The sequence below is a fragment of the Vicia villosa genome, linkage group LG4 (genome assembly GCF_029867415.1).
Source record: "Vicia villosa cultivar HV-30 ecotype Madison, WI linkage group LG4, Vvil1.0, whole genome shotgun sequence".
NCBI lineage: Eukaryota > Viridiplantae > Streptophyta > Magnoliopsida > Fabales > Fabaceae > Vicia > Vicia villosa.
In genome coordinates this window covers 152521676-152544629 of record NC_081183.1, presented here as the reverse complement: position 1 = coordinate 152544629, position 22954 = coordinate 152521676, and positions in this window count along the sequence as shown.

The window sequence follows — 22954 nt, the reverse complement described above, 5'->3', positions numbered from 1 at the left end:
TCCCTGAGAATAATACAGGGCCATTAGGGACTGTTCCAGTTTCAGTGTCGACCACTGCACCTTCATCCACAAGCGCAGAGGATAGACCGTTTTCCTCGACAAATGCTGCAAATAACTTGTTTAGTCAAGGCACAAACTCTGCTTTCGAATGGAGGCCAAATAACCCATACGGAATGTCATACCCATATGGAACAGGCGTACGAGGGGCTGGGCCTACATATGCTACAACTAATAATGCGACGTTTTCGCCAAATGTTGGTTCAGTGGGTCGAAGTGCACACAACACTAGTTTTTCTACCCAGATACCCATGTTTACCACAAATAACCAAGCAGCATTCCGGCAAGAAATGGATGCAAGCAACCATGATATGTTAGGGGCTTTGGCCAAAGAGTTGGCTTCAATTTTGAACCCACTAGCGACGAATATTGCTAGTACAAATCGGGAAAACATGGAGACTTTCCAAAAGATATCATCTCAAATGAATCGAATGGCAGATTTCATGGGAGTGCCACCACCTAGAAGAAAAGACAAACAGCCTTCGAATCAAGAAGTGAGGCCTGTTTTGGAGCGTATACAAGATGTGGATCCCCCATCTAGGACAGCCACTAGGGATGTAGGCCCCTCACGAAGAACAGAAACGATCGAAGGAACTCAAGTGATTAATTTAGAGGCTTCGAATCAAAGAACCGTTCCCATTCGACAGGAAACGGAAGAAGAAGAGCGACCCAAATTAAGGATTGTGGGTAGGAACGAACATCCAGATGAGATTGTCCAGAGAGTCAGAAGGGAAAATCTGGCTACGGAAAATAACCTAACTGCCATAATAGAAAGGGTTATGGCCAATAATGGCCTTAGTACTGGACTTCGACGTCCAAATTATACGTCCCCCATATCAGATTACATTATGTAGACAGAATTGCCTAGGGGCACTAAGGTACCTAAGTTTACAAAGTTTTCAGGCGAAACTAGCGAGTCAACTGTGGAACATATTGCCAGATATTTGACAGAAGCAGGGGATTTAGCAGGGAACGAGGATTTACGGATCAAATACTTCCCTAGTTCGCTAACAAAGAATGCGTTCATTTGGTTCACCACTTTGCCACCAAACTCGATAGATGCATGAGCATACTTGGAAAGGTTATTCCATGAACAATTCTATATGGGCCAAACCAAGATAAGTTTGAAGGAATTGGCTAGTATTAAGAGGAAGTTTATAGAACCAATTGATGATTACTTGAATAGGTTCCGTCTGTTGAAATCTAGATGTTTCACAACTGTCCCAGAACATGAATTAGTCGAAATGGCTGCGGGGGGTTTAGATTATTCAATTAGAAAGAAATTAGATACTCAGTATCTTAGGGATATAGCCCAGTTAGCAGATAGGGTTCGACAAGTCGAACGCTTGAAGGCAGAAAAGGTTAGGGCAAATAAAAACTATAAGAAGGAAAGGGTAGCGTATGTCGAAGCAGAGGACGCTGGTGATGAGTCTCTTAGCGACTCATACAACCCTGAAGAAGTCGAAATAGATGTGGCTGAATTAAGAGAAGCGCCACCTTATGCCTGCAAATTACTCAACCCTGCAAATGGAAAAAACCCAGTAGAAAACGATAATGATAGGTTCCCTAAGAAAAATTACACATTCGACATCACCAAATGTGACGAGATATTTGATTTACTAGTAAAAGATGGCCAAATGATACTGCCTCCAAATTCCAAAATTCCTCCATTAGAACAACGAAAGAAGAGAGGTTTTTGCAAATATCATGGTTTTTTAGGCCATAAAACTTCACAATGTTTTCTTTTCAGGGATCTAATTCAAAATGCTATCAAAGATGGGAGGTTGAAGTTTGCTGACAAGACCAAGAGTCACATGAAGGTCGATACCAATCCTCTGAACATCGCTGATGCTAGCCTCTGTGAGCCAGTGGATGTCAACATGGTGGAGGCATCTGAAGTCGAAGTTGCAGAAACTAAGGCAGTGTTCGATGGAGAGCAGGCTACTAAGAGTCTGAATAACCATACAATCTTCGATACTGATGTCGAAGAATCTCCAAGGACAGAGATAACTGAAATTTCGAGGGGAGAGAACAGCGAGGCCACTGAAGACCTCAGAATGAAACTCCAGAAAATCCAGAACTCTGAAGTTCCTCCAGCAGTCGTTAACATGGTCAGCGCCAGACGTCCAGTTTCTGAATTTGATGAGTTAGAGACATGGCTAACAAGGCAAAAAGGGGGTATTGAAGTTCCTTTAAGAGGAGAAAGCTTCAAGGACTACCTTTGGGGTTGTCATGAGAGGAACGGTGGAAAACAATGGATGTGTCCAAGGTGTTCGATCATGCTGAATCGAAGGGTCGAAGCTAACTTCGAAAGGGCTCGACGCGAAAGATGGGAACACCCAGGGAGAGAACCAAATCCCCTACTACAAGTATACCCAAAGATGGAGGAGAGCTTAGTAGGATTTTTGGTCAGATGTCACAAAGGCAATACTGAAGTTGCACTATGTCCCAGATGTGGGGCAGTCTATGATGAAATGCTGGCACGATCCTTCGAACGTGTGTACTGCTACATGGGTCGAGAAACTCAGGGGTTGCGTCCTAACCTATACGGTTTCGACATATGGACTACTACGAAGAGACCTGATAGTCCATCCCCCAGAGTTCGAAAGGTAACATTCAAAGTCCCTGCAGATGCACCCAGGGATAGATGGGTGCAAGCTGGTGCAAGAGAAAACAAATGGCGGAGTTGGGACCAAGGAGGAAGAACTGCAATGGCATACAGGAAGCAATTTCAAAAACCAAATCGAGAGGTGTATCGATTGGAGAATTACAAAGGAAAAAATCCTATGTCCCGATCCCAGTGGAGAAGGCATCAGAGAATAAAAAAGGCTCAAAAGGAATACAGGCCAAGAGAAGCTGGAGAGTCTAGTAGCAACCAAGTCCCACGCCAGGGGGCAAAGTCAGACAAACCTCCAGTGGAACGCAGGCTATTCGAAGCTGAAAGTTCTTGGAAAGAAGAAGATCGAATGACAAATAACTTTGATTCTGATGGAGTGTCATCCATAAACCTCAACTGCAATGTTGTGTCCATGCTTCCTCATGAGTTCAATCAGGAAACGGAAGTTGAAGATTGCGAGGAGGCTGACATCGAAGAAATGGCAAAACACAGACCTGTGTGTTATTATGTGCTGAATAACGGTGCAGTTGAAGAACATAACGCTTTCTTCGAAAGACCTGATGAAGGTATGCGAAATCATTTGAAGCCACTCTATATCAGGGCTAAAATTGAGAACGTTGGCATCAATAAAGTCCTAGTTGATGGGGGAGCAGCAGTGAACCTAATGCCTCAATACATGCTAAAAAGAATTGGTATGTTCGATACTGATATAAGGCCACATAACATGGTTTTATCTAACTACGAAGGCAAGATAGGACAAACACTAGGAGTTGTTCAGGTCAATTTGACAGTAGGCTCAGTCACGAGGCCAACTATGTTTATGGTTATACCAGCAAAAGCAAACTACAACCTTTTGCTTGGTAGAGAATGGATTCATGGAGTGGCAGCTGTGCCCTCAACAATGCATCAAAGGGTGACAATTTGGAGGGAAGACGGTATAGTAGAGAATATCGAAGGAGATCAGAGCTACTATATGGCTGAAGTTAACCAGGTTAATAAAACTAACTTCGATAGGAATTTGGCAAACATAAGTCCTTGTCATACGGCAGAAGAGATGTACACCCCAAATAAGAATGCGTTGTACTATTTAACTCTACACCCAAATGGATTCCAGTGGGATAGAGAGATCATGGATGGCCCAGCAGATCCAACACCATTGGAGAATTATCCAACAGAACGGCCGACAGGCTGGGACGATGACATTAATAATGTCTGAGTTTTCTTTCTTTGAAAAGATTTCGGCTCTCGAGGCCGAGAATAAAAGAAAGGCGGCTCTCGAGGCCGAACTATCAAATGCGAAGATTGACACAGGTCTAACCAAGAAGGAAGTCACAGATTTAGAGATACATATGAATTCCAAATCTTCTGAAGATTCGTTTCAAGTCGAAAGAACCATAAGAGAAGAATCGAGTCAAAGGTTAGATGCAATTTACGATGAAGAGCCTTTGGGATTCGAAAAAGATCCAATGGCACCAAATATAAAGATGTTAGCTCAAGATCCACTCGAAGAAGTAAATCTTGGAGACGAAGATCAAAAAAGAATAACATATATCAGCGCGAAACTAGAACCAGAATTAAAGGCAACGGTCATCAAACTGTTGAAGGAAAACAAAGATTGTTTTGCTTGGGATTATGACGAGATGCCTGGTCTAGGAAGAGATTTGGTCGAATTAAAACTACCAATAAAGGAAGGAAAGAAGCCTATAAAGCAGACTCCCAGGAGATTCGCGCCAGAGATTCATTCGAAGATTAAAGCAGAGGTCGAAAGGCTTCTACGCTGCAAGTTCATCCAAACTACAAGGTATGTTGAATGGATTGCTAATATAGTGCCTGTAATTAAAAAGAATGGTTCATTAAGAGTATGCATAGACTTTCGTGATCTTAATGCAGCCACCCCTAAAGATGAGTATCCCATGCCTGTGGCAGAAATGCTAGTAGACTCAGCCGCAGGCTTCGAGTATTTGAGCATGTTAGATGGATATTCTGGATACAATCAGATCTTTATTGCAGAAGATGATGTATCCAAAACGGCGTTTCGTTGCCCAGGGGAAATAGGTACTTACGAATGGATTGTAATGCTGTTTGGTTTAAAAAATGCTGGGGCAACTTATCAAAGAGCAATGAATTCTATATTCCATGACTTCATAGAAACATTCATGCAAGTATATATAGATGACATTGTGGTAAAATCCACCTCAGATGTAACTCATCTCAGTCATCTAAGCCAATCATTCGAAAGGATGAGGAAACATGGCTTGAAGATGAACCCCCTCAAATGTGCTTTCTTTGTGCAGGCAGGTGATTTCTTGGGTTTCGTAGTCCACAAAAAGGGAATAGAAATTAACCAGAATAAGACGAAAGCCATAATGGAAACCAAGTCTCCATCAATGAAGAAAGAACTACAATCTTTATTGGGAAAGATAAACTTCTTAAGGAGATTTATCTCTAATCTGAGTGGACGCACACAAGCCTTCTCACCTCTACTACGGCTTAAGCAAGGAAAATTCGAATGGAATGCTGAACATCAAGAAGCTTTTGATAAAATCAAGCAATACTTGACTTGTCCACCAATTCTATCTCCCCCAAATGGGAAGAAGCACATGCGCCTATATATTTCAGCTTCAGATAAAACAATAGGCAGCATGCTGGCGCAAGAAGATGAGAACGGCATCGAAAGAGCCATTTATTACTTAAGTAGAGTACTCAATGATGCAGAGACTAGATATACCGCTATAGAAAAACTCTGCCTTTGCTTGTATTTCTCTTGTATCAAACTTAAGTATTATATAAAGCCAGTTGATGTTTATGTTTCGTCTCATTGTGATGTTATTAAGCATATGTTATCCAAGCCTATACTGCATAGTCGAATCGGTAAATGGGCTTTAGCCCTAACTGAATATTCACTAATATTTCAGCCTCTCAAGGCAATGAAAGGTCAAATTGTGTCAGACTTCATTGTCGACCATGCAGTAGCTGAAAGTCATCAATAGTATGTGGGTTTAAAACCTTGGAAGTTATACTTCGACGGTTCAACGCACAGAGAGGGAACCGGAGTTGGTTTGTTGATAATTTCTCCTGATGGAATTCCAACAAAGCTCAATTATAAAATCAAGGGTCCGCTATGCTCCAACAACGAAGCTGAGTACGAAGCATTAATAGCTGGACTTGAAGCTTTGTTAGAATTGGGGGCAACCAGAGTCGAAATTAAAGGGGACTCTGAATTAGTCATTAAACAACTGACAAAGGAATACAAGTGCATCAAAGAAAATTTGATCATGTACTTTGTCATAGCAAATAGGCTACTCAAGAAATTCGAATATGTGGAATTAAAACACGTATCAAGGATGAATAACCAAGAGGCAAACGACTTGGCGCAGTTAGCTTCAGGATACAAGGTATCAAAAGAAAAGTCAGTCGAGAGATTGTCTGAGTCCAAACCTTCAGGTATTGGGGTCAAGACACGAACATGTTCAAGATCTATATGAAGATGCCCTTTGAAAGTATCTAGGGTATGCTTAGTCGGAACCACTCGATCAGCACATTTTTTAGTACTTTCTTGAAGATCTTTTAAAACGTTGCCACACACAAACCAATTTGGAAAAGGAGGGCTCAGAGTCACACCAAAATCCGCACTTGGTAGTGGAGGGAATTTTGGAGGATTAAGTTTGAAAGCCACTTCATAGCGTAGTTCTGGTCGAACATGCGAGGGCAATTTTAACTTATCCAGTTTGGCGGAAAACTTTTCGCGTAAAATAACTGCAGCTTCACGAACGGTCCGACTAAGATCATCAGGCCGATAGATAGTTTCAAAGAATTTTTGAAAAGCTTGGATTTCTTTAATATGAGTCGAGGTACCTTTGTGGAAATTCTCCTGCACATCATCAAAAGCTGTAGTTAGTTCTTGAGTGAGACTATCGGCGTCAAAGATTTGTGAAGTATAGTAATCCGTCCACCATTGGTGAAAGTCTGGTGTGGAGTAAAAGGCAGGTTCGAAGGAAATAGGAGAAAGATTGGTGACGCCAACATATTCGTTGATCTTTGATTCACACTCCTTTTCAGTCAGGTGCAAGGTATGGAAGCACAGATGGTTCCTTTTATCATATAAACACTTGGGTTTTACCTGCACCAGCCCAAACTGTCTCGAGACCAGATTTGGTTGGTAGCATACGAGAACGCATTGACTTTTTGATGGTCGAAGACGATGATAAAACAACCTTGGGGTCAGAAAGGCTTCCCAAATTTCCATAGACTCAGTTTGTTGATCCTGAGATGTTGATGGGAACCTTCGGGTGAACCATTCAGGACCGATTGTTCTGTGTACAAACGGAGCCATGGAAGGATCGAACTGATTACGCTGGGCGAACATCATTGTATATGCTAGAAAATGTTCACGAAGTTTCCCAGTTTCTTCTTTTGGCGTTAGGTAAGCCAACCTAGTTCCTTATATAGTTCGATTCTTAATTTTATTATCTTCTTCATTGACGTTGCTTCGAAAGGGAAGGTGAGTTTCAAATGTAGCATTAAGCCACAATTTCAGTAGCCAAAAAGGACCAGCAAAAAGTAGAGTGCCAATTTGGTAGTTTTCGGTAAGATTCGCGGCTTCGCTGAGGTTTTCATAAAGAAATCCTAAGAGTAATTGGCTTAGGTTGAGCTTTTTTCCAGCATGTAGCTGATTAGCCATGCAAAGATACCTCTTTGCAACCTGTATGGATCTTGAGCAGAAAGCGCATCGCGAGAGCCATAGTGCTAAAAAAGCAATATGTTCTTCATCAGAAACTTCTGCTTGTGTTGTGTTGTGGTACTTCTGGATGAATGCAGTATAAGTAACTGTTGATTCATTAAAGCTAATAGTATCAATATCCATATCATTGGGGTCGAAGGTATCCCCAGTTGGTCGAAGTCCTGTAATAGCAGCTATATCGAAGAGAGTGGGGGTAACCATCCCACATGGAAGATGGAAGGTGTTATGGGAAGCATCCCAGAAATGAACTGCTGCTACTAACATGGGCATAGTATAGATCAGGATCTTTGGCTAAAGGGATTGACCTAAATACTTTTACAAAGTTGGTCATATAGTTTAACCTAATTTGTGCCAGAGCCAAAGGGGGTGCAGTTGAAGTTTCTTCAGCATTATCAGGTTCTCCTAAAGAGGAATGACCATCTTCATCTATCTTAATCTTACTAACCAAGGGTCTAGTTTTGTAATAAGAAGGGAAGAATTTGTTTATAGATGGATTACTTTCACCTGGAAATGGACCCATAAAATCAAGAGGTTTTCCAGAAAGTTCAAAGGGGATGAGTACCTGAGAAGCGTAAATTACGCGCACCTCTGCGGTGTTAGGGTTTGGAATGTGTTCTCGTTCCCCAGACCGCGTTGTTGTTTGGAGCTTTAGAACAGGTTGAAGAACATTTGAAGATGAAGCCATAGAGAAGTTTGATTGAGAAAGTATTCTGTTGAAGAAGATGAAGAAATAGGAATGAAAAGTTGTATAAAAGTGAAGACCAGGTATTTAAAGGTTTAACGGGAACCTTTTTAAATCTTTTGGGTAAAACAAAAGGACACGCGGCGGGTTTTGATTTAATCCAACGGCGGTCAAATAAATTAGCTTTACTCCTAGTATGTAGGAATAATGATCAAGAAGTAAGGTCAAAAACGTGGGAATGTAAGTTATGAGAAGACATCTTTGAAAATGACAAGACGTTTTGAAAACAGGGTCATCAATGATTATGACGTTAGTCAGCAATCTTGGAACTTTCAAAGAGTAGCAAGGAACGAAATCTTACAATGACAAGAAACGCCTATTTCTCTTGTTTTTTCGAAACAGGCATTTATTGGGGGCAATTTGTTAGCTGAAGATTTCGTTTTGCAAATATATGGTTCTTCGAAGAATAAAAATTCGAAGAAGAGATGGTTACTGATGACCATCGTTTGAAGATAAGAAAATGGCTCCTGATGGCCATGCTTCGAGAGTGAAGATTTCTAAGTCACAGCGGAGATGATGAACACTGAAGCTCATAGGGGCGCATGTCTTCGAAGACTTAGGCAAATTTCATGAAATATGTTAAAGTATTACTAATTAGCGTGTTTTCGTAGTGTTTTAATGTTAAATACACTGCCACGCGTCGAAGAAGGACTTAGGCGGGAAGATTTGAAATTCGAAGACGGTTTCGTAACTGTCTAACAACAGATGGCATCCCTGGAGTTCTTATGAGAAACGTGGCATTAGATTAGCGTAGGGCCGTTAAGGTCGAAATTAGTATAAATAGGAGTCTTAATGTTAGGATTCTGTGTGTTCATTTTGTACAAATCACTCACATATTACTCAAGTATCAAGTGTTAAAGAGAAAGAGTTCGCTGAGAAATGTACGTATGACACCACCATTTTAATACATGTGTATTCCTTTTTCGTTTTCAGATATCTTTTCAGTATTATTGCATTTCATTTACTTCTTGCCATTTACATTCTTGTACTGTTATTTTCATGTCATTTACTTTTGAAGTATTTAATATTTCTGCAATTTTAGATTCTTTGCACTTTAAACAGTTTTCGTTTCATGTCTTATTTTTACTTACCCTTTTGTTGAAGTTATACTTGCATATAACAAAGTCACTATCAAGTTTACTTGTTTTATTCGAAGAAACTCTTATTGACAAAGATAAATCATAAATATGGTTCGAACGACCATTAATAACAATCTTTTTGACTATGTGTCCTAGGATCAATCTAATCGATCCTGCGAGTAACCAAATCATATTTACTTATAGTTTGGAGGACTAGCGGTTGTTTACCGGAAATCACCGTAAACACATACTATCTTGTCTTTCTCAGTATCACTGAACCCTTGGTATTTTGAAAACATATGGTTCTACCAAAGTAGTAAGATAGCATCGTTCCGCTGAGGACCATTTGGAGTACCAAATTTTCTTATTTCAATAATTAGCTAAAATGATGATCAATTTGGTTTGAATTGATTTTGATTGATTTAAAATTTAATAAGAAAAGACTTAAGACTATAATTTATGTCAATGACTCACTCATGTAAACTCTCGTTTATCATTCTGTTTTGAGAATTCATGTTCTTGCAGAAATAGATAGATAGAAATGATCATACCTCCTTTGAAAACCTACAATCATATCCATTCGTGTAGGATCCTTTAAGCAACATTACTTCAAAATATACTTTCTTAGTTAGGCTAGAGACTAGGGGTGTTCGCGGTGAGGTTTGGACAATTTTGACACAATTATTCGAACTGCAAGAAACAAAATTTGGTTTGGTTCGGCTCGGTTGACTCGTAGAAATAAAACCGAACCAACCCAAACCAAACCAATGCAGTTCGGTTCGGTTAGGCTTTATTAAAAAATGTTATCGAGTCATAGATACACGTATAAATGACAACTTAACTTTGTATTTAGTCATTCGTACACTACTAAATAACAATAAAACTCTACCATATTTTGACCACAAGTTCCTGTTTAATATGTAAAAATCATATTAGACAAAAGTGGAATAATAAACATAAAAAAATAACAAAAACAATATAAAAAACATTATAATGAAACAAAAAATAGAAGAGATGAGAGATTAGTGAAGATGAAAAAGAAAAAACAAAAGAGATGAGAGATTAGAGAAGAAGATGTGCGATAAAAACAAAATTGAAAGAAAAAACAATAGCATAAAATGAGAAGGTGAAAAAGAAAGAATATAAGAGAGTGGAGATTAGAGAAGAAGGGGCAAGATACATTAGGACAAGAAGACAATATACTGCTAGGGAATGATTGGGAAGACTGAAAATGAAATGTTAAGTGTGAGGAAGAGAAAATCATTTGTAATCGTAAGACTAAGGCATAACAGGTTTATATTTGAGTTGGATGTGATTTAATGAAATTTGAGTTGTAACATAATGCAGTTTGATTCGATTTATAAAATAAAAATCGCAAACCGAACCGAACAGTTTTATTAAAATATGACTCAAATACATCCGAACCAAATACATTTTTTTTTTACATTTTTCTATTTAATTTAGTTCGATTTACAATTTTTCTCATTAATTTGATACCTAAAATTTCCTCTACTATTACTATTGTAGAGATAAATACATTAAATCTTAAAAGACCAGAGCAAATGTATAATTTCTCATTAACCTATTTCATATTGAAAACCTATGTTGTTTAGATAGTCCTAAATCTGAAATATTCTACTTACACATGTCGAAAGATAAACGCATATAATCTTTATGTTAGACAATTTATAGTCTTTTTACAAATTTAAATTATATAAGTAATCACAATCTTGGTATATTGGCCACCATTCCATTAAAATATATTATTTAAATTTTAAAATTTTAAAGTATAAACTAAAAATATAAACCGCCTGATCTTAAAAAGTCGCTGAGATTGTTAAGTGTGTGCTATAACTCATTTTCCATTTTTTTCTGTGAGATATTGGATCGAACTCTAGTATTGTCGAAGGGTAGCTTCTTGGTTCGATAGTTCGACAGAGTTAAGCATGAAGTCGAAGGATTGTTCACATGCTGGTGTCGAAGTGTGCATGTTGTAGTCGAAGATGGGTCTAGCATGCAGATGTCGAAGATGCTAGGGTTGTTAGCATGTTAAATTAGGTTTTAGTGTTTAAACCCTAATTTGTTAAGTTAGCTTGTTTATTAAGTTGGCTTGTGTAATGGGCCTTGCTGAAAAAGTCCATTAGTTAGTATGTTAGGTTTTATTATAAATAGCATACTAGTCTCTCATCATTGCCAAGCTGCAAATCCTAATTTAGGGTGAGAGAGGTTATTTGTTATTCTTGTAAACTTGTAAACTTGTTTTAAGAGAAAGTAAAAGAATAACGGTTATAACCAATTATTGTGTTCTTCTTCTCCCCTATAATTCCCTATTATACTTTGTTATTGGTATCGTTTTTCACAACAAATTGGTGCGGTGAGCGTGGAGAAGATGCCGTCAACAAAGTATGAGATTGAAAAATTCACCGGAGTGAATGATTTCGGTCTGTGGCGCTTGAAGATGAAAGCCCTACTGGTTCAGCAGGGTTGTTTGGAAGCGTTGAAGGGAGAGGCAGCCATGAATGCTGCATTAACGGCAGCGGAGAAGACAACTATGATCGAGAAAGCACACAGCGCAATTTTGTTGAGCCTTGGTGATAAGGTTCTCCGACAGGTATCAAAGGAGACGACGGCATCAGGGTTATGGGTGAAACTTGAAAGTTTGTATATGACCAAATCGCTGGTAAATCGACTCTACCTGAAGCAAGCTTTGTATTCATTCAAGATGATTGAAGACAAAGTATTGGCTGAGCAGTTGGATATGTTCAACAAGCTGATTCTTGATCTTGAAAATATTGATGTGAAGATCGATGATGAAGATCAAGCGCTGTTACTATTGTGTTCTTTGCCTAGATCACATGCTCACTTCAAAGAAACTCTCTTGTATGGAAGGGAGTCCCTGACGTTTGAAGAAGTTCAATCAGCCTTGTACTCTAAGGACTTGAATGAACAAAAGGAGCATAAACCTTCGACTGTTGGCGAAGGTTTGGCCGTTAAAGGAAAACTCTTACGAAAGGATGGTAAGTTCGACAAGAAGAAAGGCAAAAGCCAGTCGAAGTCTTACAGTGGCGAAGCATCTGGCATTCGATGCTACCATTGTAAAAAGGAGGGTCACACAAGAAAGGTGTGCCCTGAACGCCTGAAATATCATGGAGGTAAGGATAATGGCAACGCTGCCATTGTTCAAGATGATTTCGAATCATCTGATGTTCTTGTGGTTTCAAGCAGTGACTCTAAGAGAGAGTGGATTATGGATTCAGGTTGCACTTGGCACATGACTCCAAACAAAGACTTGTTCGAGGAATTATGTGATCAAGATGGTGGATCAGTATTGCTGGGAAACAACAAGGCTTGCAAGATTGCAGGTATTGGATCTGTTAGATTCAAGCTCCATGATGAGTCAATAAGGTTGTTGACTGAAGTCAGGTATGTTCCTGATTTGAAGAGAAATCTGCTTTCTCTTGGTGAATTCGACAAGAAAGGATATGTTTTCCAAGGAGAGAAAAGTATCCTAAGAGTCATGAAGGGTTCGAAGGAAGTCTTGAGAGGCGTGAAGAAACAAGGCTTGTATACCCTTGAGGCTGAAGTTGTAAGTGGTTCGACAAATGTTGCATCCACGAAACCTTTGTCGAAAACTGAAATCTGGCACATGAGATTGGGCCATGTCAGTGAAAGGGGTCTGGTCGAATTAGGGAAACAAAATCTGCTTGGTGGAGACAAAGTCGAAAAGCTGAAGTTTTGTGAACCCTGTGTACTTGGAAAATCTTGCAGAGTGAAGTTCAACAAAGGCAAATCAAGAACACATGGATCCCTTGATTACATCCATGCTGATCTTTGGGGGCCTGCAAGGTGTGCATCACATTATGGGGCAAGGTATTTCCTATCCATAGTAGATGATTATTCCAGAAAATTATGGGTATTCATCCAGAAGACTAAGGATGAAACGTTTGAGAATTTCAAAAGTTGGAAGACTCTGGTTGAAAATCAGACTGGCAGAAAGGTCAAGAGGTTGAGAACCGACAATGGCCTTGAATTTTGCAATGAGGCATTCGACAGTTTTTGTGCTACCTCTGGTATTGCAAGGCATAGAACTACTACAGGTACTCCACAACAAAATGGTTTGGCTGAAAGGTTTAATCGAACTATTTTGGAGAGAGTTAGATGTATGTTGACTAGTGCGGGGTTAAAGAAGGTGTTCTGGGCTGAGGCTGTTGCGACAGCAACATATCTGATAAACAGATGTCCTTCGACAGCGTTAGATATGAAGACACCTGAAGAAGTTTGGTCGGGACATCCACCAGATCTCGACAAACTGAGAGTATTTGGCTGCATAGCCTATGCTCACATTAGGCAAGACAAGGTCGAACCTAGAGCTCTGAAATGCATGTTCATGGGATACCCAGAAGGAGTCAAAGCTTATAGGCTATGGTGCCTAGAGCCAGGTCACAGGAGGTGTATCACCAGTCGAGATGTTGTTTTCAATGAAGCTGAAATGGCTTTTAAGAAAACTGATGATGTTGGTCGAAGTACAGAAACATCTGACGAAGAGCTGGAACAGGTAGAGATTCCTATTGAGGTGGAGCATGTTGATGCTGAATTGCATGTCCCTGATGAAGTCGAAGAAGAAGCAGAAGATGCTGAGGAAGTTGAGGAAACTGACGATGACTATCTATTGTCGAGAGATAGGTCGAGAAGAGTCATCAAACCACCTCAGAGACTTGGGTATGTGTTGAAGCGGTAAAGCGGCAAGCAAAAAGTAATAGGTATTATTTATTACCGGGTGATATAGGTTATATCGTATCGTAGTCCACAGAGATTGGTGATACCGAACTGCCGTTCGACGGTTTCTTATGGTATTGAGTTTGGGTTAAAATGGGTTGAAAGCAAACAAGTAAAAATTAACATATGAACATAAAAAGAATTCATTCTTGATAGAGAATAGCTTATTTGGTTTGAATCTAAACTACTCCTCACAAACTTAGATTTATCACTCCGCCGTACTCAATCTACAATACTCGTCAGAATCACCACATATCCCTCACATCAATGTCCATGTCTGCAACACCGACGGAAATTCACTATATTGCTCTTTCGACGATGTCTCCACCGATCGAACAACACAGAGACATTAAACTCAGATATTATGTGGATGTTAACCCTAATCCTATGTCTAGAATCAAAAGCTAACAGATATCCCCCTAATCAAGATCTATGGTGTCCATGTCTGCAACAACACAAATCCAGAGCATTTAAGCAAAAAGATCAAGGAAACACCGATTAAGATTTGTAAAGCAAATATATTATACAACTAGTACAAAGAGTAACAAACATCCATGTGTTTAGAGTAAACTTACAAACAAACCCAACAAAAATGGTTACAAAGAGAAGAGGAGGAGGAGAAAACCAAATCTTTCGCGGTGTCAATCACGATCAATCGAGCTCCCGACCAAGAATCTTCCGATTACAAGCCACAAATGTTGTTTTCTAAGCTCAATCTACCAAAAATGACCTAGGATGAGTTGGGGTTCAAAAATACCCAAAACATACCTAAAAAATATGATTTTACAACATATATACAAAACTGAAAATCGCAGACCGCGCTAAGCGCGCCCACCGCGCTAAGCGGGCTGTTTTTTATTGTTCTTAAGCCGCCAGACCGCGCTTAGCGCCAAAAACCCGCGCTAAGCGCCCAACTCTCTGCCAAACGGGTCAAAAATGCTTCCAGACCCCGCTTAGCGCGGTCAAGCCCGCTTAGCGCGCTCAACAGAACAGCAAATCTTATTTTGGTCATATCTTGAGAACCGTAACTCCGATTTGCGCCCGGTTCGAAGCGTTGGAAAGCTTATTCCATGCTCTATCTAACAATGAACAAATTGCAACCAAATTGATGAATTTGATCATCCTTATTTTGAGCCTTGTCCGCCGATGAATTGGTAAAATCGCGTGTTCGCCGCCGTGTCTTCGACACTTTATTCCTCAAAGCTTCGAACACACATAAATACCTACAAAAAGACAACAAAACTATCAAACGATATATATTTACACGAAAACGGATCAAAACACAAACGATACAAATATACACAAAAATGGGGAATTATTCAAACGGTATGAACAAAAAACGTCGTTAAGTGCCACTATTTACATACACAAAATAACACAATTTGGCACTTAACAAACTCTCCCCAACTAGAACTTGTTTGTCCTCAAACAAGAATCAACTAACTCAAGGAAACAAAAGCGATAATCAAGCAATTACGCAACAACGAGTTTTGAAAAACGGACAAGTGTATGATTCAAATGCAAAACGGTACACACAAAGTAAATACTTACCACTAAACTAGGACGATTACATAAACGAAACAAACGCAAAGTACAAATAATATACCAAACATTCTAAAACAATACAAGTTCACAAATGAATCACACCTAGCAAAATGAAATCATCGGAAGATGACAAACACACAAAATGAGGTAATTTCACTCACCCACAATCTTGCAAACAATAGACAAAATTATGCATTCATCTCAAAAAAAAATTCACATCGACACATGAAAACATAAATCACAAGGGCTTTTCAAGGTTGTAATGTGGTCGGGAAAACAAAAAGGGATGATTCCTAAAGCTAATTGAAACAAAAACTTGCCTAATTCTAAGGGAGATATAACTTCCACAAAGTTTCAAACAATACAATTTCAATCCACTTCTTCTTTCACACCAAGTGTTACACCAAACACACCACTTATTAACACAATTTATTCCAGACTCTTTTTGTCTTACTATTTTTCAAAGCTTTTCCTCTTTTTTCTTTCTTTTTCTTTTTCTTTTTCTTTCTTTTTTTTTTCTTTTCTTTTCCTCAACACATACTCAACCAACCAAACAAGCACATAATCAATGTTCTCCCCAACTTGAATTCAACCAACGTTATACAATGAATACTCCCAACTTTCTAAGGCAAGGTAAAAACTCATACAACAACAAGAGGTTGAGGGTTCAAGAAAAAAAAAAACAACAATCAAAATCCACCAAAAAGCGAACTAATTCTCAAGTTCAAAAAGAGAAATGGATAATGACAAAAAGCTCAAAGGGGTTAACAAAAGATCACACACTCACAAGGTGAAATGAATATATGGCTAAGGTAGTTGTGCTCAAAATCAAACAAAATGCCTTGATCATTTTCATGCTTTCACAAAGTCAATACAAACAAAAGATTTAACATAATAAAATCCAGTTAAAACAAGAGTTGTGGTCTCCAGCATATGTAAATAATGGACAGCTACCTCACAAAAAAGGTGGGAACTAAAGTGATTCACAAATGAACAAGTATACAAAAGAATGAATGGCATAAAAGTTGTAAAAAGCCTAAGTATCATGAATATGCTAAAGTCTAGAAAGCGATAAACACATACCTTGAACGTGTACAAAACTTTAACAAAATCATTACCATACACTCGCAAGTCGAAACGATCAAACTTGGAAAATCACCTCAAATTCCTCAAGCTACTCAAAACAAGCTCAAAGACAAACACACAACTATTAATATACACAAACTAAAAAACCAGATGAAATTGTCTAAACTAAACATAAACTAAAAAGAATAAACATGCTTGTTTTACGTCGTAAGCTCGACGCCTGTTATTTAAGAACGTTCCTCCAAGTCACTTCCACCCGGTTATTCCTAACCACACACAAGCAAACGTGAAAGGAACCAAACAATGATATAACAAATTTACAAATATAGAAAACGTGTGCAAGTATAGTAAACATATACAAGTATCAATATAAAAAAAAGTGAGAATATACAATATGTGCGATATATACAAAACTCAACACTAAAGAAACTATCGCAATGCGAATTCAATAAAAACACCAATCCCCGGCAACGGCGCCATTTTGTTGAAGCGGTAAAGCGGCAAGCAAAAAGTAATAGGTATTATTTATTACCGGGTGATATAGGTTATATCGTATCGTAGTCCACAGAGATTGGTGATACCGAACTGCCGTTCGACGGTTTCTTATGGTATTGAGTTTGGGTTAAAATGGGTTGAAAGCAAACAAGTAAAAATTAACATATGAACATAAAAAGAATTCATTCTTGATAGAGAATAGCTTATTTGGTTTGAATCTAAACTACTCCTCACAAACTTAGATTTATCACTCCGCCGTACTCAATCTACAATACTCGTCAGAATCACCACATATCCCTCACATCAATGTCCATGTCTGCAACACCGACGGAAATTCACTATATTGCTCTTTCGACGATGTCTCCACCGATCGAACAACACAGAGACATTAAACTCAGATATTATGTGGATGTTAACCCTAATCCTATGTCTAGAATCAAAAGCTAACAGATATCCCCCTAATCAAGATCTATGGTGTCCATGTCTGCAACAACACAAATCCAGAGCATTTAAGCAAAAAGATCAAGGAAACACCGATTAAGATTTGTAAAGCAAATATATTATACAACTAGTACAAAGAGTAACAAACATCCATGTGTTTAGAGTAAACTTACAAACAAACCCAACAAAAATGGTTACAAAGAGAAGAGGAGGAGGAGAAAACCAAATCTTTCGCGGTGTCAATCACGATCAATCGAGCTCCCGACCAAGAATCTTCCGATTACAAGCCACAAATGTTGTTTTCTAAGCTCAATCTACCAAAAATGACCTAGGATGAGTTGGGGTTCAAAAATACCCAAAACATACCTAAAAAATATGATTTTACAACATATATACAAAACTGAAAATCGCAGACCGCGCTAAGCGCGCCCACCGCGCTAAGCGGGCTGTTTTTTATTGTTCTTAAGCCGCCAGACCGCGCTTAGCGCCAAAAACCCGCGCTAAGCGCCCAACTCTCTGCCAAACGGGTCAAAAATGCTTCCAGACCCCGCTTAGCGCGGTCAAGCCCGCTTAGCGCGCTCAACAGAACAGCAAATCTTATTTTGGTCATATCTTGAGAACCGTAACTCCGATTTGCGCCCGGTTCGAAGCGTTGGAAAGCTTATTCCATGCTCTATCTAACAATGAACAAATTGCAACCAAATTGATGAATTTGATCATCCTTATTTTGAGCCTTGTCCGCCGATGAATTGGTAAAATCGCGTGTTCGCCGCCGTGTCTTCGACACTTTATTCCTCAAAGCTTCGAACACACATAAATACCTACAAAAAGACAACAAAACTATCAAACGATATATATTTACACGAAAACGGATCAAAACACAAACGATACAAATATACACAAAAATGGGGAATTATTCAAACGGTATGAACAAAAAACGTCGTTAAGTGCCACTATTTACATACACAAAATAACACAATTTGGCACTTAACAGTATGCAGATCTTATAGCTTATGCATTAATCTCTGCCAGTGAGGTTCTTGATGATGAACCTAGAGATTATAAGGAAGTTATGAGGAGTCAAAATAAGACTGAATGGCTGAAGGCCATGGATGATGAGATGAAATCTCTTCATGATAATCACACTTGGGAACTGATCAAGAAACCTGCTGGGGCAAGGTTAGTCAACTGTAAATGGATTTTCAAAGTTAAGGAAGGAATTGAAGGAGTGACGTCGAAAAGATATAAGGCAAGGTTAGTCGCAAGGGGTTTCACTCAGAAAGAAGGTGTCGACTTCAATGATGTGTTTTCTCCTGTTGTGAAACATAGGTCCATTCGAATGCTGCTTGCCATGGTGGCACAGTTCGATCTTGAACTAGAACAGATGGATGTGAAAACTGCGTTCTTGTATGGTGATCTAGATGAAACGATCCTGATGAGGCAACCTGAAGGGTATGTCGAAAAGGGGAAGGATGATTATGTGTGTAAGTTAAAGAGATCCTTGTATGGGCTGAAACAATCTCCTCGACAGTGGAATAGGAGATTCGACAAGTTCATGGCACGCATAAGTTTCATTAGAAGTCAGTTCGACCACTGTGTTTACTTCAGATTTCGACCTGGTAATTCATTTGTTATTTTGTTGCTTTATGTGGATGATATTCTCATAGCAAGCAACAGTGTCGAAGATGTGATGAGGGTGAAGGCTGAACTCAATAAGGAGTTCGATATGAAGGATCTGGGAGCTGCTTCCAGGATTCTTGGAATTGACATTCGAAGAGATAGAAAGAAGTCGAAGTTATGCCTATCTCAAGAGGCATATCTACGGAAGATTCTTGAAAAGTTTGGTATGTCGAATTCGAAGCCAGTTGTGACTCCAACAAACCCTCAATTCAAGCTGAGTATTGATCAGTGTCCCAGTACTGATGTGGAAAGAGCCTATATGAATAGCATCCCATATGCTAATATAGTTGGTTCTTTGATGTATGCTATGGTTTGTACTAGACCCGACATAGCATACGCAGTAAGTCTTGTAAGCAGGTACATGGCGAATCCTGGAAAGGCTCACTGGCAAGCATTGAAGTGGATTTTAAGGTACATAAATGGGTCTCTGAATAGAGTCCTAATTTATGGTGGAGCCTTGGGTGAAGATGGTAAAGCAGTAATCGAAGGATATGTCGACTCTGATTATGCAGGTTGTATGGATTCCAGGAAATCTATTTCTGGATATGTTTTCACTATGTTTGGCACAGCAATTAGTTGGAAAGCAACACTTCAGAAGGTTGTTGCTCTATCAACCACTGAAGCGGAGTACATTGCATTAACTGAAGCTGTGAAAGAAGCATTGTGGCTTGAAGGTTTTGCGAAGGAGCTGAAACTTCAAGGTCGAGGTATCACTGTTAAATGTGATAGTCAAAGTGCAATACACTTGTCGAAGAATTCAGCCTATCATGAGCGAACTAAGCACATTGATGTGAGGCTGCATTTTCGTCAGAGGAGTAATCGAGCGTGGAGAAGTCCAAGTGCTGAAGGTTTCGACTGAAGACAATGCTGCTGATATGATCACCAAGACATTGTCGAGTTGCAAGTTTTTCCACTGTATGCAGTTGATAAAGCTGCGTGAAGAAAGCTAGTCTGTTCCTTGACGTTGTAGAGTTAGGTCCAAGGTGGAGATTTGTGAGATATTGGATCGAACTCTAGTATTGTCGAAGGGTAGCTTCTTGGTTCGACAGTTCGACAGAGTTAAGCATGAAGTCGAAGGATTGTTCACATGCTGGTGTCGAAGTGTGCATGCTGTAGTCGAAGATGGGTCTAGCATGCAGATGTCGAAGATGCTAGGGTTGTTAGCATGTTAAATTAGGTTTTAGTGTTTAAACCCTAATTTGTTAAGTTAGCTTGTTTATTAAGTTGGCTTGTGTAATGGGCCTTGCTGAAAAAGCCCATTAGTTAGTATGTTAGGTTTTATTATAAATAGCATACTAGTCTCTCATCATTGCCAAGCTGCAAATCCTAATTTAGGGTGAGAGAGGTTATTTGTTATTCTTATAAACTTGTAATCTTGTTTTAAGAGAAAGTAAAAGAATAACGGTTATAACCAATTATTGTGTTATTCTTCTCCCCTATAATTCCCTATTATACTTTGTTATTGGTATCGTTTTTCACAACATTTTCATTGGCTTTTAAGTTGCTAAGTCATCAAATCATAGCTCAATTATAATGATTTTTTATGTTCAGGATATGTTTTCTCTATTATTTGTCACTGTTGAGATGTTGAAAACATAGCACTGGATTAATCTATTAACACGGTAGAAATTTATAACATGACCCTGCTTACACTTTAGGGAGCATTGGTAATGAATTTGTCACGATCATTTAGAAACTTGAATTGTTTAGTAGCTTTCAAACATTGATTTTCGAAGATATTGATGATGTGGAATGGAAGTCTTTTCACATCCTATTAATTATCTTATCAGCATCTCATATAAATTCACTATTGTTTTTATCATGTTTTGAATATTTCTACGGATTGAAATTGAAGTACATGAGGATGAACTAATAGTAGTTCTAATTTACAAGTTATAGGGTGCCAGTAACGTCATAACTAAATAACAAAATAATTCCACGTAATTGTTTATATAATAATATTTACACAGCACGGAGAAAACTAGATTTCTTTTGACGACCCTTACATCGAACAACCCATCTTTCATCTTTTTGTGATTGGGTTATTTCTTTTATGGTGTAGTTGGCTATGAGATGAAACTGAGAAGAAAGATGTAAGAAGAATGATGTGAGAAAGAGTGTAATTAGAGAGAGATGAAAAATAAACTAAATGTAATGTATTATTTGATATAAGAAAAATATAAGAGAAATGAAAGAAAGAAGTGTATTATTTTTTTAATTACTAAAATATTCTAGAATTTTTTTCTTAAAAAATTAAATTTATTGTGTTTTTAATTAAAAATAATTAATTTATTAAATTACTTATTACTTGATTTAACTAACGAATTTATTTCACTAAACCGCTAAAATAAAATCTCAAAGTTAACTTTGTCAAATAATTTTAAAATAATAATTTTACCTATTAATTAATTTAACATGTTTATATTTTTTATTTCATTTTAATTATTTTATCATCAAATGACCTCAAAAAATTACCATACTCTCTTCCCTTTCATATAAATCATTCTCACACACCACCCACACCTACCGATCCACCGTTCACTTTCATAGTATCCAAAACAAAATTCTTGTGTTTTCAATAAATAGTAGTCGGTATTTTTAACAAAAGGATCTACTCATTTCTTCAAGAATTGATCTTGAGAGTTTTTAATAAACGTTGAGAGCTTTTAGTAGGAAAGACTCACGAACTCCTCTTATACAAGGAAATGATGGTTGACCTCCAACCAAATAATATAAGACCTCGAAATATGACAGTTTGAGTCTTCTCTTCCAAATAGTGAATCAAGGCGGTTAGTTCAGAAACCTTAAACCTTGATTTTATACAGGATAACCAACCTACCATACTTTTAATACTGGGTTGAGCTTGAAACTAATCTTGGTTTTATATCTGGCTAACCAATAACCTGATGAAACCTTTTGTACGGGATAAACTTTTGAACTTAAACGGTGACTGAATCACACAATATTCAAACCAAAGCTTTTAATGGATTTAGATTCTAACCCAAATAAATCCTTAAATGGATATTATTCAACCAAAATGTATACAACATGTTCCCTTAGTGAATTAACAATTCTACCATTTCAAAAAATATAAATTTTCCGCACTCACAAAAGGACTTTTCTCACATAAAGACTTAGGCTAAAATATTAGTAAGAGAAAGTTAAAGAAAAGTTTAGAGAGAGAAATATATATATTTATATATATATATATATATATATAGAGAGAGAGAGAGAGAGAGAGAGAGAGAGAGAGAGAGAGAGAGAGAGAGAGAGAGAGAGAGAGAGAGAGAGAGAGAGAGAGAGAGAGAGAGAGAGAGAGAGAGAGAGAGAGAGACGAGAGAGAGAGAGAGAGAGAGAGAGAGAGAGAGAGAGAGAGAGGAGAGAGAGAGAGAGAGAGAGAGAGAGAGAGAGAGAGAGAGAGAGAGAGAGTGTTTAAAGTGTCAAAACACGATTTTGGATGAATGAAATGAGGGAAGAGACCTCTATTTATAGGTTAGAGGTTGACTCAAAAAAGAATTTCAGATAAATATTTTTTATGACTATCTAATCGTTTGACAAATATTCACAATCAATTAGAAGTTTAAAATATAATTGACTATAAGTTTAAAAAAGAAAGGAAAAGATATCTAGTCATTGCATATCATTAAGTTAAGCTAATTGTTTGGACCTTAATTTTGAGTTAAGCTAATTGATTA